This window comes from Dipodomys merriami, unplaced genomic scaffold (genome assembly GCF_024711535.1).
Source record: "Dipodomys merriami isolate MVZ:Mamm:240054 unplaced genomic scaffold, mDipMer1.0.p SCAF_11, whole genome shotgun sequence".
In the NCBI taxonomy this organism is placed as follows: Eukaryota; Metazoa; Chordata; class Mammalia; order Rodentia; family Heteromyidae; genus Dipodomys; species Dipodomys merriami.
Window position 1 is genome coordinate 26,878,686 of NW_027202382.1, and position 17,359 is coordinate 26,896,044.

General features: G+C 42.3%; 1 protein-coding gene across 5 annotated transcripts in view; it reads left to right on the top strand.

The window, feature by feature from the left end:
- The window catches only part of Palm2akap2 (PALM2 and AKAP2 fusion), a 428,099-nt gene that overhangs the window by 292,699 nt on the left and 118,041 nt on the right, over positions 1-17,359 (top strand). The gene's annotated exons all lie outside the window — the stretch shown is intronic.

Sequence of the window (17,359 nt, forward strand, 5' to 3'; positions counted from 1 at the left end):
GTTATTAGAGACTCAACCACTTCATTTCTGCTACTGGATTAGACACAAAAGATTTGTTCTCCTTTCTTGGAATTTTACTGTTTTAGTTGACAAAGATTGGGGGTGGAAGGGCTTTCTCACATTTTTCCTTGAATGACTAGAATTTGAATACATGCCACTATTCACTGTTGCTTTGGGTGGAAAAAAAAGTTGCTCCTTTTTACATAGAGATTCTACTGGAGATATTTCATGCCCAGATTTATTAGAAGTTACACAACATATTATATCAGATGAGTTGGTTCAAGTCTTTCTTATAATGTGAAAGCTGAACATATTTGAGCTATGTTATAAAAAGTAAAGGTAGCAAGCAAGTGTTACTATAGTGAAATTGAAAGAAAAATAGGATAGTAGATGATTGGGCAAAAAGTCAACTAATCTAAATAACTGTCCAAAGCTTTCTGCAAGGTCATTTGCTGGTAATTGTGTTTAGCAGAATTTACAAGACAGTAATAGAAATCGCAATGAGGGGCTGGTGCTGTGTTGGCTATATGACAAGGATGGAGTCTAGGGCCATGCTGGACAGAGGGGATGATGCCAAAAGTGAAACCTGACAGAATTGCTGTCTTTTTTTTGGGGGGGGGGAAGAGGGGGGGGGAGTAGAGGATGTGTCCGGTCGTGGGACCTGAACTCTGGGCCTGGGCGCTGTCCCTCAGCTCTTCAGCTCAAAGCTAGCACTCTACCACTTGAGCCACAATGCCACTTCTGGCTTTTTTCTTTTTGCTTATATGGTGCTGAGGAATTGAACCCAGGGCCTCATGCATGCAAGGCAAGTGCTCTACCACTGAGCCACTTTCCCAGCCCCAGAGTTGCTGTCTTGGAACACCATTATATTCAGAAGAGGTTTTTGAAATAAGTTACTGTAGCTACAGATATGGTTATGGATGGACAAATACATAACCCAAAAGACTATAGTTAACTTTAGCTTGTTCTAAAACTTAAAACAATTCTGTGTGTGTGTGTGTGTGTGTGTGTGTGTGTGTGTGTGTGTGTGTGTGTGTGTGTGTGTGTGTGTGTGTGTGTGTGTGTGTGTGTGTGTGTGTGTGTGTGTGTGTGTGTGTGTGTGTGTGTGTGTGTGTGTGTGCTGGTCCTGGGGCTTGAACTCAGGGCCTGGGCAGTGTCTTTGAACATTTTTGCTCAATGCTAGTATTCTACCACTTGAACCACTACTTTTGTCTTTTTGGTGGTTAATTGGAGGTAAGAGTCTCATGGACTTTCAGATCTCAGCTTCCTGAGTAGCTAGGATTACAGGTATCAGCCACTGACTCCTGACTCAATTCTTCTTTTTATTAGGATGCACTTGTACAAAAGAAAAGATTTTATTGTAGTATTTCTTACATGTGTAAAATGTGATTTGGCTGTTAATAAAAGCAAATGGAATAGTCTTACAAAAACAAGTCTTGAAAAAAAAACAACAAGTCTTGGGCTGGGAAGGTGGCTCAGTGGTAGAGCGCTTGCCTTGCATGCCTGAGGCCCTGGGTTCGATTCCTGAGCACCACATAAGCAAAAAGAAAAAAGCCGGAAGTGGCACTGTGGCTCAAGTGGTAGAGTGCTAGCCTTGAGCTGAAGAGCTGAGGGCAGCGCCCAGGCCCAGAGTTCAGGACCCACGACTGGACCCAAAAAAAAAACAACCAAGTCTTGTCCAAGTCCTGTTTTTAGGGTCACTCCATAACCTGCCTATTCATTCTTAAAATCAGATACAACTGGCACCAATTGGGGTTGTCCTTGGGTTTACAGAGGATCACATGCTTTTTTCCTTTCTTCCTTCCTTCCTTCCTTCCTTCCTTCCTTCCTTCCTTCCTTCCTTCCTTCCTTCCTTCCTTCCTTCCTTCCTTTTTGATTTCTTTCTTTTTGTGCCAGTACTAGTGCTTGAACTCAGGTCCCTTAGCTTTAGTGCTCAAGGCTAGCATTCTACCACTTGAGTCACAGCTCCACTTCTGGCTTTTTGCTGATTAATTGGAGATAAAAATCTCGTGGACCGGGGCTGGGAAGGTGGCTCAGTGGTAGAGCGCATGCCTTGCATGCCAGAGGCCCTGGGTTCGATTCCTCAGCACCACATAAGCAAAAAGAAAAAAAGCCGGAAGTGGCACTGTGGCTCAAGTGGTAGAGCGCAAGCCTTGAGCTGAAGAGCTGAGGGACAGCGCCCAGGCCCAGAGTTCAGGCCCCATGACCGGAAAATAAAATAAAAAAAAAAAAGAATCTCGTGGACCTTTCTTCCCAGCCTGACTATATCAACTAGACCTCTAAAGAAATTGCTGGTCACAGAACTTCCTTTCTTCTGGGGAACAAACTGTCCAGAGCTAGCATGCTGAAGTGTCTTGACCTTATTCAACTAGTGCACTGCTATACCCTTCAAATTTCATCTGCCTGGTTCTGTGTTATTTTCTTGAATTTGAAATGTCATGACTTGGTTTCCATTTTAATCAAATACATTCATTAAAATCTAAATACCATCTTTATCTTATTTTCCTTTTATGCTTTATTCCCAATAGTATTACTTTTATTTTTTAACTGTTACATTTATGTATTAAGAAAAAAGCACAGTGCAATTAGATTAGAGATTCATTGGATTTCAAACTATTCATCTTAATTCACAACAATATCTAATTTACTGAAAAAGTAACAGAACACAAAGGTCAGAGCATTTTACCTTCAAATTCAGTACAAACAATAATTTATCACAATTCATTTAATAAGATCTAGAAAGTCCTTAAGAAATTAAGCTAATACCTGTTCAGTTCAGAGACATAAATTCTACACATATTATCACACAATTATTTCTCCATAATGTAAAGAAATAGAATATATTGGGCTGGGAAAGTGGCTCAGTGGTAGAACGCTTGCCTTGCATGCATGAGGCCCTGGGTTCCATTCCTCAGCACCACATAAGCAAAAAGAAAAAAGCTGAAAGTGGCACTGTGGCTCAAGTGGTAGAGGTGCTAGCCTTGAGCTGAAGAGCTGAGGGACAGTGCCCAGGCCCAGAGTTCAGGCCCCACGACAGGACCCCCTCCCCCAAAAAAGAAATAGAATATATTATGGAAGTTGATGAAAAATTAGTCATTCAAAATGTAAAAATCAACTGGGCACTGGTGGCTTACCCCTGTTATTCTAGCTAATTAGGAGGCTAAGGATCTGAGACTGCAGTTCAAAGCCAGCCAGGACAGGAAGGTCCATGAAACTATTCTCTCTAATTAACCAACTTCAAGTACTAGAGTGCTGGACTTGAGCAAAAAAGTTCAAGGAGAGCACACATACACATACGTGCATGTGTTCACATGTGCACACATGTGCGCACACACATACACACAATGTAAAAATTGGCAAAAGAAAAATTGTACATAACCTGCTCCTTCAGACCATACTCGGTTCCTTTAGAATATCCATTTTGACAGTCAGTAGGGTTCATTACATACTAAAAATAACACTGTATTTATACATAGAAAAACTAAATTTTATTAGTAAATGCTGATCTTTTTAAAAGATTGTCCATATGGCACTGGTGGTTCATACTTGATGACTTGGGACATGGAGATAGACATGTGCTCTCTCTGAGGTTAGCCTAGGGGAAAATGTTACAGATACACCCTCTTGAACAACAAAAACTTGGGCCTAATACCATATGCCTGTCATGCAATTTATGTGGGTATATGGGATAATCATAGTCCACGCAGAACCTAGGCAAAAATGGTAGATACTGAAAGACCCCCGACTTCGGGTGTCCCCCATATCAGGACCTCCCTGCCCCAAGCACCAGTCAGACGACACCAGATGCAAAAGGCAAGAGGGTTTTATTTGGGCATGCCCAGGTTCCCAGGTGCACGTGACCTCGAGATCCGCAAGGTTCGGGTCAGTGGCTGGGAACCCCGAGCAGTCCCGGGGATGGTCCTTTTATGGGACCCCTCTGTCCGTTACAGGAGTGCCCGCGCTTTTTCAGCCAGTAAATTTAAAGTATTACAACCTGGTCTGCACGCAGGCAGCCAATCCTTTTAAAACAAATCATGTGTTTTGGCCAATCACTGTTCGAGGGGGTCCCTTGGTGTACATGCCCCGAGTTGTGAGTCTCCCGCCCTTGGTATGAGGAAGTGACCTTTGTCAGCGCCTGTCCTTCGCTCACACCAGGGGGCTGACTGCGGGGTGGGATTAGTTAGTAGGGTGTGGGCTTGTTGATTAACTGGTGAGGTTAGTTATCAAAGGGGGAGTGTGGGGTAATAGAAAAGCAAAGCATGTTACAGAAGCCAGAAATAGCTTGGTTAGATACAAAACTCTGTTCCCCTACAAAGAGGCTCAGGGCCTGGTTGGTTGGGGAGGGGGTCTTTCATTCCCCCATTTCTTTTGTTAGTGCCTCTAACCTTAGAGGCCGGTGTTGTCCTTTTTCATATTAACTACCAGTTTCCTGTTGCCTGAGGGCTTGATATTGTTGGGTCAAAACTAGGGCCTGTACTACCGATAGGCGGTCTTTTACAAGTTGTATCAAGCGGTTCACAATGTAAGGGCCTAAAGTAAGGATTAGCATTAGTAGTATAAGTGGTCCCATCAAGGAGGATAATAGGGTAGTGAACCACCGAGACTTGTTCCATAATCCTTCATACCAGCTCTGTTGGGACTCAAATTCCCGCTTTCCTTTATCTAGCCTCTCTTTGAGTTTGTCTAGGGTCTCGATTATTACTCCTGTTTTGTTAGCGTAAAAACAACACTCTTTTTTTAAGGCTGCACATAGGCCCCCTTCCTTTAGAAAAAGCAAGTCTAACCCCCTTCGATTTTGGAGGACTACCTCAGCTAAGGGGCTTACGGAGTCTGTCAACGCCCGGACAGACTTTTCTAGGGTCTTTAAGTCTTTATTTACAGCCTGATGTAGGAGCATGTATTGATCTGCCTTCATCAGGGCTGTGGTTCCTGTGGCGATTCCGGCCATTATTCCTCCAAGGCCCAAAAGAACAGCTAGGGAGAGAGTTACAGGTTCTCTGTTGTCCCTGTATACAGGGTTCTCGAAATACTGGAGGACAAATTCATCGGGATGGTAGGTGATGGGGAGCCAAATTTGCACTAGTACACAATAATCCCTAGTTGGGTTAAAAACGGCTGTTGACACACACGGGGTAATTCCAGTGTTACAAGCCCAATTTTCCTTTGGCTTGCAGAACCTTTATCTTAGAACAGCCTTAAGGCACCACTGTGATGCAGAAGCTTGCTAGATTTTAAGGCTAAGAGTATTACCTCCATTGATAACACACTCAGGTTATTACCATACCAGAGCCAAACTAGGCTGTGACCATAGAGTGGATTTCCAGTCATTATGCACTGAAGTGCCTAAGACAAGCAAGCCAGTGATATCCTTGTCCCCAATATCCACTGTGGGAAGAGAGGGTTTCTGGATATCACCCAAAAGAATGTCCCACAAGATCTTAGATTTAGCAGCAGTCAACCAGGAAGCAGACTCAGGTGATGGAATCAAGCAGGAGTTCCTCCAAGTGACTGTCAGGCCGTCGTTGAACTTTACCCATTAAGGTATGCAGCAGCAGCAGCAACCGTAACAGCAGCAGCAGCAGCAGCAACAGCAGGATCTCTCAGTGGCTCCAAGGGACTGTCACACCTCATGCTCGGCTGTAAATTCCTACACAGACTGGTTAAGGATACATTGCATAGGCTTGGCAGGCTTTGATCCTGTTGGTTTTTAAGATCTTTTAAACAATAGTTGAGGACAATTTACCAAAATCACAACTTTTTACTAACCAGATATTTTAGTAAATAGACACAGAAGGCTTAGTCTTGTAACCATCTCTGACAAATGCAGTCTCCACACCTTGCACACCTACAAGAGTTAACACTATTTTTTTATGCCCTTTTTTAAAATTATTTTATCTATTTTGCCTCATTTTTCCAAAACTGACTCTGGACCCTTGATCTTAAAATGGGGGTAGAAGGGCGAAGGTCCATCTTCTGTAACTTCTTCAAGCTGACTTTAGGGGCGTTGATCTTACCTAGCCAGGAGCCTATAACCTTAGCCTATTTTACAAAGAGGCCATCAGGGTTAGATGTCATTAAGAACAATATTTAACTTTTGACAACTGCACAGACCTTTTCTCCAGCTATAGCAGTGTAGCTTGTTTAGCACTCTGGTTTGTAAAAGCATCTTTCTGGATGACTTAGGAATGTGATCTCTAGTAACCCTAACACAATGCCTGAGTTACCTTTGCAGGCCTTTAGACAGATATCAATAGAAACACACTCTCAGGTTTACAAACTTTTTCCTGAGAAGATGAATTTCATGTAACTGGTGTCAGCTCAATATTACTGCCAATTAGAGCTTTTGGCACATAAAGGGGTTAAGATTTAAACTACCCCCCACATTTTATAACATTAGCTTTTTTACTATCACAGAGGACTGGCAAGTTCCTGTCCCTTACAAGGTAGTCATGAACATTAGGCATGCTTCCAAACTATCTTTCTATGACCTCCCGGCTCTGATCAGTTTTGAAGGGCCACGCACAAATGACTCTAGGATCTGACATTTCTGCCATCCAAGCAGTGGCTTACTGCCTCTGGATGTTCCTCCATTGTTTTTGTCCCAGGAGTGTCTTCTCTACACTGGATAAATGCCTCATTGGCATTTTCCTTAGCTGGTTGCTGGACTTGAACTCGGGGCCTGAGCACTGTCCCTCAGCTCTACAGCTCAAGGCTAGCACTCTGCCACTTTGAGTCCCAGACTCGGGGCTTGAATGCTGTCCCTTAACTCTTCAGTCCAGGGCTAGTACTCTGCCACTGTGAGTCCCAAAGCATCTCTGCTTGCTCTTTCAGCACTCTGCTGGCTGAGTAGAGGTGACAGTCTCACAGGGACCTTTTTCTGCCCGGGCTGGCTTTGAACCAGTTTGCAGATCAATGAGTCTTATAAAAGGCCACTTTATTCCAATTGAAAGCAACAAGGTGGTCAACATAGAAGTAGCTTTTAAGCATGCTCTTACCTGAAACTTATTAAGAGTCAAAGTTATATCTGACAAACTGTAAGAATCCTCTGTGCTTTGCTCTGGACTTTGCTGGAAACTTGAAAAACCTATAAGAGCAAACTAGAATAGCAATTATTTTGGTAATCCTAATTTTTCCTTTGTGCACATTGAGGCCAATGTCAAGAACAATTTTACATTTAAACTTTATATCCAAAAATCCATTCCCTATTTTTTTAAACCTCTTATTAATCACCTTTAATATTTTATACTTTAGTTATTATTTGTGTTTTGAAAAGATCCCTTGAAATCTTGAGGCCAAGTGTCACTCATTGCCTCTTGGCTGCTTGTTTTAAAACAGATACACATTAAAAATTTTAAACTCAAATGACAATTTTTCCTTAATGAGAAAATAACAATTATCATAACTGAACCAAAAAGTTAGACTTAGTGTCTTTATGACTTTTAAAAACATCCTAATTGTAAACATTAAAAGCAAGTCACATTATACAAATAACTTTTTAACCCTCTTTTTAAGGCCTTCCTAATTTTAATGTTAACACATCCAAGGGGAAGTTTTAGCAATACTAATCAGATCATCACATCACTCATTTTAATCATGTTTTCAGTGGCTATCCACAGGGAAAAGAGACAGAACAACGATGGGCCACTTGGCCCCTCCTATGGAATAGGCAGGCACACACCCAATCCGACTCTTTAGGGTTAGATGAACTGCGTTTGTGCCAGCTTGCCTCACCATGGGTGGACTCCTCCCAGGGCCTGTCCCACCATGCATGACCAGCTGAGCTGCACTTCTGCTTGTTCACCCCTTACCCCTAAAGATAGGTCTTCTGTTGGCTTCTAAGTTTTTCCCCCTGTCTCTTCTCTTGGTTCTCGAATGAAATACACAGTTTTAGACAGACAGAACAGGTAACATCTTTGACAGTGTTAAACTAACTTTTACATTTAAATTTTTATTATTTTTCCCCAAATTTTAGCCAAGGGAATTAAATGCCAAACTGCCAATGCATTTTGTTAAGCCAGATAACTTGATTACAGTATAAACAGACTTATGCATTTTAAAATATTAGCTTTTAAAATACCAGATTTTCTAATTTGCAAGTTAAAGAATCTTTAAAAAGCCATTTAAAACATTGTGAAGATTCTTTAAAATTTTTGGTAATGTCCAAACCTCATAATCTTTTGAATTTTAAATTTAAACTCACCCAATTGTTACAGCATGCTGACAATTTTCATCTTTGAACACGTTCACAGACACACACAAAACACTCACACAGATCTTAAAGTGCGCAAAAATCAAAATCAGTTGTATGTACGCCTTCTAAAGTTTTTAAACAAAAATGTAAGACAGTATTTCTTTTAGAACTAGGTACCTTTGTTGGGCTTCATTTTCACAGAGCTTGCTTGTTAGCAAGGCTTTTGAATCTCTTCTGAGTTGGAGGAGGGCTGGGGGAGGGAGTCACCTAAAACAAAACTGGCCTGATTTATTTATTTATTTATTTTACCCAATTTTAGACAAAACTAGCTGAAAAGTCCAAACCAGGCACACAGCCTTCTACGCCCTCGCCTGTCCTCCAGCAGCCTCCACTGGGAGAAGGTGCAGCCTGAGGCTTGAAGGGAACCAAACTAGCCCAGTAACCTTCCATGCCCCGCAGGGAGGGTGGGCATAGCAGGTCTGTGACCAAGCCCAGTTGGAACTTTTATTCCCTCAGAGATGTTTAAATAAATAAATAACAAAAACACAGATACACACAAAAACCAAGGATCCACATTTAAAACTGGTACCAATTTTAAAACAGAACTAGACAAGAACCAAAGGCTGAGTTGGGGACTAATGGGCCCCAGTTTATCCCTACCGGAACTCTGTGCTGTTCTCACTCAGCAAGCTGAATCCAGAGTCTGCTGGGTGAGCCTGCCACACTCACCCAGAACTTTCCTACCCCAGAAAACATAAAACAAACACACTAAAGTTAACAAGACAAACAAGTGGCCACAAAGACAAAATCAGGTCTCAGTGAATGGGGCGACATCTCACCACTTACCAGGGGACTCAACACCCCCTCTACTCATTCCAGAGAAATTTTTCTATTAGATTCCTGCAGACGTTGACCCAGGGGCCTTCCAAGGCAGAGGAGAATTCCCAGTCATCTTGGGGCAAGGGAAAGAAGTCCCTAGCGGCCGTCCCCTCAGACTGACAGGTTCTCCCCCACGCTCAGACCCCCTAAGCCAAGGCCTGAGGCTGAGATCTAACTGGGGCCACTCGCAGGTGGTCAGTGGCAATTTCATAATTGACAAACAAGCAAGTTTCCAAAACCTGACAATCTCGGCTCAGGCTGTAACTTCCAGTGATCTATAGTCAGACTTAAGGGGGTTGTTAGTTGCTGCCCCATCCCTTTAAGGGCAACAAAACAGACAACAGAGACAATTAACACTAAACAGAAACAGACAAAAACAGACAGGCGCCAAACAGAAAAAGCAACTTCAGATGGGAGTGGCCGACCACGGCTAAACTCCCCGAGAAGGAGAGAGATTCCACGTTCCCTCCTTCCCCCGAGAAGGAGAGAGATTCCACGTTCCCTCCTTCCCCCGAGAAGGAGAGAGATTCCACGTTCCCTCCTTCCTCCAGGTCACCCTGGAGTAGGACTCCAGGGCGGGGCCAGGAAGAGAGAGATTACTTCTCCAGTGGTCTAGGGTTAAAGACAGAGGAGTAACAACAGCCTGACCCATGTTAAAAAGAACAAGAGTTAAACCAACACTGAACACAAAAAGAACCAAAAACGGACAGGTTAAGACAAACGCTGCGCGGCTCCGGTCACAAACCGAAAGCAGATTTTCAGACGGGGAAGCAAAATCCCCGGGAAGGAGAGAGATTCCACGTTCCCTCCTTTCCCCGGGAAGGAGAGAGATTCCACGTTCCCTCCTTCCTCCAGACATGAGCTCCGAAAAATCGAGCCCCTCTAATCCCTGAGGCGTCCCCCAGGGTGGCGGGGGAGAAGTCCGAGCTCGTCAGCTCCTTCTCAAGCCGCCCAGATACAGAGCTATTACGCGTAATAGTACAGACGCTGCGCGGAGACAAACACCAGACAGACAGAGACAAAGACAAAGGCCGGCTTACCTCCTGGTGGGTCCGAGCTGGAGTGGGACAGGGGGCGATCCCGGACGAGCCCCCAAGATGAAAGACCCCCGACTTCGGGTGTCCCCCATATCAGGACCTCCCTGCCCCAAGCACCAGTCAGACGACACCAGATGCAAAAGGCAAGAGGGTTTTATTTGGGCATGCCCAGGTTCCCAGGTGCACGTGACCTCGAGATCCGCAAGGTTCGGGTCAGTGGCTGGGAACCCCGAGCAGTCCCGGGGATGGTCCTTTTATGGGACCCCTCTGTCCGTTACAGGAGTGCCCGCGCTTTTTCAGCCAGTAAATTTAAAGTATTACAACCTGGTCTGCACGCAGGCAGCCAATCCTTTTAAAACAAATCATGTGTTTTGGCCAATCACTGTTCGAGGGGGTCCCTTGGTGTACATGCCCCGAGTTGTGAGTCTCCCGCCCTTGGTATGAGGAAGTGACCTTTGTCAGCGCCTGTCCTTCGCTCACACCAGGGGGCTGACTGCGGGGTGGGATTAGTTAGTAGGGTGTGGGCTTGTTGATTAACTGGTGAGGTTAGTTATCAAAGGGGGAGTGTGGGGTAATAGAAAAGCAAAGCATGTTACAGAAGCCAGAAATAGCTTGGTTAGATACAAAACTCTGTTCCCCTACAAAGAGGCTCAGGGCCTGGTTGGTTGGGGAGGGGGTCTTTCAATACTATTTAAAAACCAAAGCAAAAGAGACTGGAGGCATAACTCAAGTGGTAGAGCAATAATAATCTTACTTCTGTACTCATTCTGTATTGATCCACTTACTCTTTTGTTGATGAATCCTTTAACTTTCACAAGATTTAATGGGTTTCATTATGACATTTTCATACATGCTTAGAATATGCTTCCATCATAATCACCTCCCATCACTCTATTTTCTCTTCCCTAGCTCACTTTCCTTCCCCCTTTCACATCCATATCCTCTTTCTCTCTTTTTCTTCATCTAGACTCCCATATGAGAGAAATTTACAATACTTGTCTTTCTGAGCCTGGCTGAAGATGTATTGAGATAATTGTGTGATATTTGTTCCTGATTCTGTTTATGTATTGTATTCATTTCCTGGTTTGTGGATATTGAACCATCCTAACATCCATAGAATGAAACCAATTTGGTTATGACATACAGTCTTTTTAATGTATTGTTGAGTTAGTATTTTCTAGAGGACATTTGCATCTATGTTCATCAAGGAAATTTATCTATAATTTTGTTATTGTTGTTTCTGTGTCCTTAACCTAATCCAGTTTTGGTATCAGGGTAATAATACTGGCTTCATAGAAGAGTTTGTGATCTTTTGCTTTCTGCTTTATGGAATGATTTGGGGACCATTGGTGTTAGTTCTTTAAAGGTCTGGTAGAAGTCAGCAGTGCATCTGTTTGGTCATATGCCAGTTACTCTTTTTTTTTTTTTTTTTGGTCAGTCATGGGCCTTAAACTCAAGGCTTAGGCACAGTCCCTACGCTCTTTTCACTCAAGACTAGTAGTCTAATACTTTGAACCACAGCTCCACTTCTGGTTTTCTGGTGATTAATTGGAGATAAGAGTCTCACATACTTTCCTGCCTAGGCTGGTTTCGAACCACAGTCCTCAGATTTCAGCCTCCTGAGTCGCTAGGATTTCAGGTATAAGCCACCAGCACCCAGCCAGTTACTCTTAATGAAGAAAAATGTCTTAGCTGAACTCCTATTGAGAAGTCCCAATTTAACCCACTCTGGCATTGCTAGAATGTAAATTGGTATTACAAAAACTGTCTTTTCTTGTCAAATTAATGAGAACAGGCAGGCCCTTTTACTGCCAGCAGGTGCTCCTGTTTGAGGAAATTCACTCCACTTCCACCAGCCCTTTTGACCCACTGTGTGTGGAAGCTGAAGAGGTTATCTGGCCTAAAAGAACATAGAACACAGAAAAGCACGGTCAAACACACCCCAACATCTTTCTGTTGATGTATCTTAAATTCTTACCAAAAGGTATTTTTTGTTTGCTTTTGTTTGTTGTTTGTTTCTTTATTTTGTTTTGTTTGCTTCAAGGTCATTTCTTATGTCTTAGAGAAATTATTTTATATAAATTATTTTCCATCTCTTACCATATAACTCAACCTCAAGAACAACATATAGCTTCTCAAATGCCAGCATTGCTGAAATGTATCTAGACCTTTGTTCTCTGTATATTAAACCTTTGTCCTCTGCATATTAAACTAAAAACAAAGGGTTTGCTAAGAGGAGCACAATGCATGCTAGTACAACAGAAATTCTTTCAGAAAGAAGCCTTATATTCTTTGTGTGTGGGTGTGGTAATGCTACTGGGGCTTGAACTCAGGTCCTGGTGCTGTCCCTTAGATTTTCCACTCAAGGCTGGCACTCCACCACTTGAGCGACACCTTCACTTTCAGCTTTTTGGTGGCTAGTTGGAGATACAAGTCTTACAAACTTTCTTGCCTCTGCTAGTTTTGAACCACTATCCTTAGATCTCAGCCTTCTGAGTAACTTGGATTTCAAACGTAAGCCAGCAGCCCCTGGCCAGCCTTGTGTTCTTATTTACAGGTACAGAATTCACAGTAGCAACAAACCAACAAACAAACATGGATGTGTCCTTGAGGCAAGTTAAAGCTTTGGCAGGTAAAACGTTTGTAAAGGGCTCCTTTCCAAGTCAAGGATGTTGCTTTTCTTGCATGTAAAAGTTCTTGCTGGGAAAGAAGTTGTTCTCTGGGAAGGGCAGATGTTCTCCATTACAAAAGGGGAAAAGCATTTAGACTGCTGGTGGTGAATGGAGGCCACAGGTTATAGCTTTCTTTGGCTTTTGCTTTAAAAAGCTATTGGGCTGAGAGCCTTTTGTTGCCCTTTGTGCTCACTGATGACGCCATTGAGAAGGATTGTGGCAGGCAGGGGCTCAGGACAAAAAAGGACACATGGGGGACCAGAAGTCCTGTCTGCATTGTGTATGCCTGTAAAGATCACACTAAATTTGCTTCCTGACTAAAGGAGATTTTTCGCCAGAGATTCTTTTTTGGAAGCCTTTAAGTCTATTTAGAGTAATGGATCTCAGAGGGGGGTTGGCAGTGGTAGACAGGAGGCCGAGCCAGATTTTATGGGTCAATTCACTACGTTGGGTTTTCTTCAGAATACAGTTTCATTTTCAGCCGGGTGTGGTCATGAGCCTCTGTAATCCGAATATATGGAGTTCGAGGTCAGCTTGGGCTACATAGTAAGCCCCTGTCTCAAAAAATAAAAACAAAACATAGCTCAGAAGTAGAGTGATGGTTGTAGAGGTCCGGGGTTTGGTTCCCAGCACTACAAAACAATCAAACAAAACTAACGTTACATTTTTAAACAAAAGGATAAGAAAGGCTGTGTTGAAGACTATTGTGTAGTGTATTGACATTGATTATTCATTATTCTTGTGGACCTACCTTTCATTGTCAAATGAGTGAATTTATAACCACTTTCCGCTCTCATTTATCTGAATACAGATAGTGAGTGTATTCCTGGCAAATGAAAGGTCCCAGGTTCCTTCTTTGCCTGTCTGCTTGCCAGGTACAATAGCTAGCATTAATTATTTGTGATCTTATATACTAAACCCGTATATACATCACCTCATGTAGTCCACAAAACAACCTGCTAAACAAGAACTGTCATTAACCCCATTTTGCAGATGTGGTCATCTTGGCATCATGAGTTAGGCCACTTATCCCAGATTGCAAAGCCAGCACAGTATATGATGGCATCAGGGTTTTGTTTTTGTTTTTGTTTGGCTGGGTTTTTTTTTTGCCAGTCCTGGGGCTTGAACTCAGGGCCTGGGCTCTGTCCCTGAGCCTCTCTGTGCTCAGGATAGAGCTCTACCACTTGAGCCACAGCACCACATCTGGCTTTTTCTGTTTATGTGGTGCTGAGGAATTGAACCTAGGGCTTCATGCATGCTAGGCAAACATTCTATCACTATGACACATTCCCAGCCCTGGCATTTGAACCCAAGTAGAAAGATGCTTGAGACCTCTGTGTTTGGATAACAATGAATGCAAATTCATGTTTTTATTAGCAAAAGCAGGAGATTGGTGAAGGTAGGCAGGAATGGCATAATCAGATAAAATACAAGAAATCAAGGGCTTAAAGTCTTAGCTTAATTGTGGAACATGTACTTTGCATGCCAGAGACCCTAGGTTCAATCCCCAGCACCAAAATGAAAACAGGCACACAGATACATAGACTAGGAGGTGGGGGTGGGGGGACACAGAGGGAACACACACACACACCTGGAAAAATGAATACTGAACACCCAGTTAAATTTGAATTTTAGATAAGCAAATCAGCATTAGCATATCCCAAACATTGTATGAACCATACATACACAAAGAAATGGTTCATTATTTACTTGACGTTCCAGTTTAGTTGGGTGTTACTTTCATTTGTCAAGTCTGATAACCAGGAGGGGCATAGCACCAAGAAAGCTGAGAAACGCATTTTGATCATCCTGCTTTGGTATTATTTGTGGGTTCAGACTCTTTTTCTTTCTTTTTCTCACAGATGGCAATTATTGAAAGACAGTTGTGGAAGGACAAAGTTACAATTTAGTTTAAAGAGCTTAATTGGCTGTCTTCACTATTCTAGAATTGGCCAGCATTTTATCCCATAAAATAGAGTAAGTGTTGTGATTGGCTGATTTGTTTTCATAGATAGAAAGAAGCTAAACAAACAGAAGCAGAACAAAAGCAGATTGGTCATTTCAAAGTAAGTTTCCTGCAAGGGTGAGGATTGAATAGGAGACAGAACCACAGAAAAAATAACTAACCAGTGGTTTAACAGATTACTTCAGGTTACTTTTGCAAGGATTAAAGGATAGTAAGAATTAAAGCCATGGTTGTGCTGATAGCCCTGATTGGAAATGTTGGCTATCTCTGATTCTCTTAATTGCTCACAAGGTCAGATAACAACAAAATTTTGCTTAGGTGACATGGAGCTTCAGCACTGGTGACATTATTTTTCTGACCTATCAGGGCCCAGTATTGAGTCTAGTTCAAAACAGCACTCACTTGAAATTAAATTTAACATATTATAAGAAGCTTTAGCTGGACTCTGGTGGCTCATGCCTGTAATCCTCGCTACTCAGGAGGCTGAGATCTGAGGATCGAGATTTGAAGCCAGCCTGGGCAAAAAAGTCTGTGAGACTCTTACCTCCAGTTAACCATCAAAAAACCAGAAGTGAGGGCTGAGAAGGTGGCTCAGTGGTAGGGTGCTTGCCTTGCATGCATGAGGCCCTGGGTTGGATTCCACAGCACCACATATATATGCAGATAAAGCCGCAAGTAGCGCTGTGGCTCAAGTGGTAGAGTGCTAGCCTTGAGCTGAAGAGCTGAGGGACAGCGCCCAGGCCCAGAGTTCAGGCCCCACAACAAGCAAAAAAAAAAAAAAAAAACAAAAAACCAGAAGTGGAGCTGTGTTTCATAGTCATAGAGTGCTAGTCTTGAGCAAAAGAGTTCTGGGACAGAGCCGAAGATTTCAGTTCAAGCCCCATGACTGAAAAAAAAAAAAAAGCTTTAAACCAGACACACGTGTTATCACAGTACCTACAACATATTGATAACCACTGCTGGTGCTTATATGTGCCAGCTACCCCAACATGGGAGGCTGAAACATGAGGATTACAAGTTGGAGGCTAGTCTGCAGCTACATAGCGAAAAAAGAATATATACACACATATATGTATAACTATATATTTCAATATATATATAATGTTCACATATATGTACTGATAACAATTGATATCATATACTTCTTAGAAATCAAAGCTTCCAAAGTAATTCACATCAACTCTTGGTTTTTCATCGGTTTCTCTGCAAAACTAACCCCTCCCTGTTGATTTGTCCTTTTGTTTTTCTCTTGAACCCAAATCCCCTCTTTCTCAGTCTCAGTGTACCTTAGCTTTGTTCTGGAATCTTCATTGCCATCAATTTTAGTCTGATTTCATTTTCTACAGATAGAGTCATTTTGCAAATGTTGTGGATAAAACAGTTCTCTCTTATTTAGTAAAAATCCCCTTTCTCTAAGTGATCACCTCCTAAAATAGATGACCTTGGCCTGGCTATTCCTAGCAACAGTTCTGAAACATTCACAGACATTTCCTGGATATATCAGTGCATTTCCTTCTGTGCAACCTTTCACACATTGCAGGAATGAAGATGACGAATGACACAGAGTTCTAGAAACCACCTTGTTCTACCTCTGTCTCCTTTAGAGTCCAACTGCAGATCCACCTGTGTTTTAAGAGTCATCAGCCCTAACCCAACTTGTTTGGAAACAGGGATCACTTGTAAGTCAGAAAGAAACCAAACAAACCAAACACAGCTCCCAAGGACAGAAACCATTGATCTTTTTTTTTTTCCCTTTAAATTTTTTTCCTTAAATATCTCTCAGTGAGTCTTGGCTATAAATAGGTAATAGCTGTGAGATTCTTAAAACAGATCTAACACCTAACAGAAGAAACTATTTGCCTTTAGTGCTACTAAAAAGTGACCAAAAATCAGGGAGGGAACCTGTCAACCTATCCAGTTAATGTGTGAGTAAGTTATCACTAATCCTTGAGGATTCCAGGTGACCAGAGATTAATTCTGAAAATCTAAGGAGCACTCATGTGACCATTCACAGCAGGCTTTATCCTTCTAAATAAGGTGTACATAGGCCTCTACAATCTTGAACATGATTCTTAGCAATATCTGTTATCTTCATAGGAGTGGTGATACTTAAGGTTGTTTAAGTCAGTATCTACTGCTTCTATTTTGCTATATTATCAAATGTCTCTTCTACTCTTTTTTCTATTCATTCCCCAGTGGCCATCTCCCTTTTTTTTTCTGTTGTAATAAAAACTTGTAGTTAAAACTACACTGGATGGGGCTGGGGGGAGGGGGTGGGATATAGTTCAGTGGTAGAGCACTTGGGTTGCACACATGAAGTCCTCAGTTCAATCCTCAGCACCAGCAAAAAACAAATCAAAATAAAACTCAGAAAACATGATGAAAATCAGGGACCACATAGAAACTGCATATGAATAAAGAGACAAAACATTCAGACAAAATGAAGGATTAATTTGCTAGAACAGGCTGAAACACACTAATAGGTCTACATCTTGAGCCCATTATCATTGCAACAATTGCTTCTTTCTCAAAAACAAGCCAATGAAGAAGTGCCATTTATTCTATCTCAACATTCTTAGGTCTCTTTCTAGAAAGAAAAAGTCTATAAAGCAAC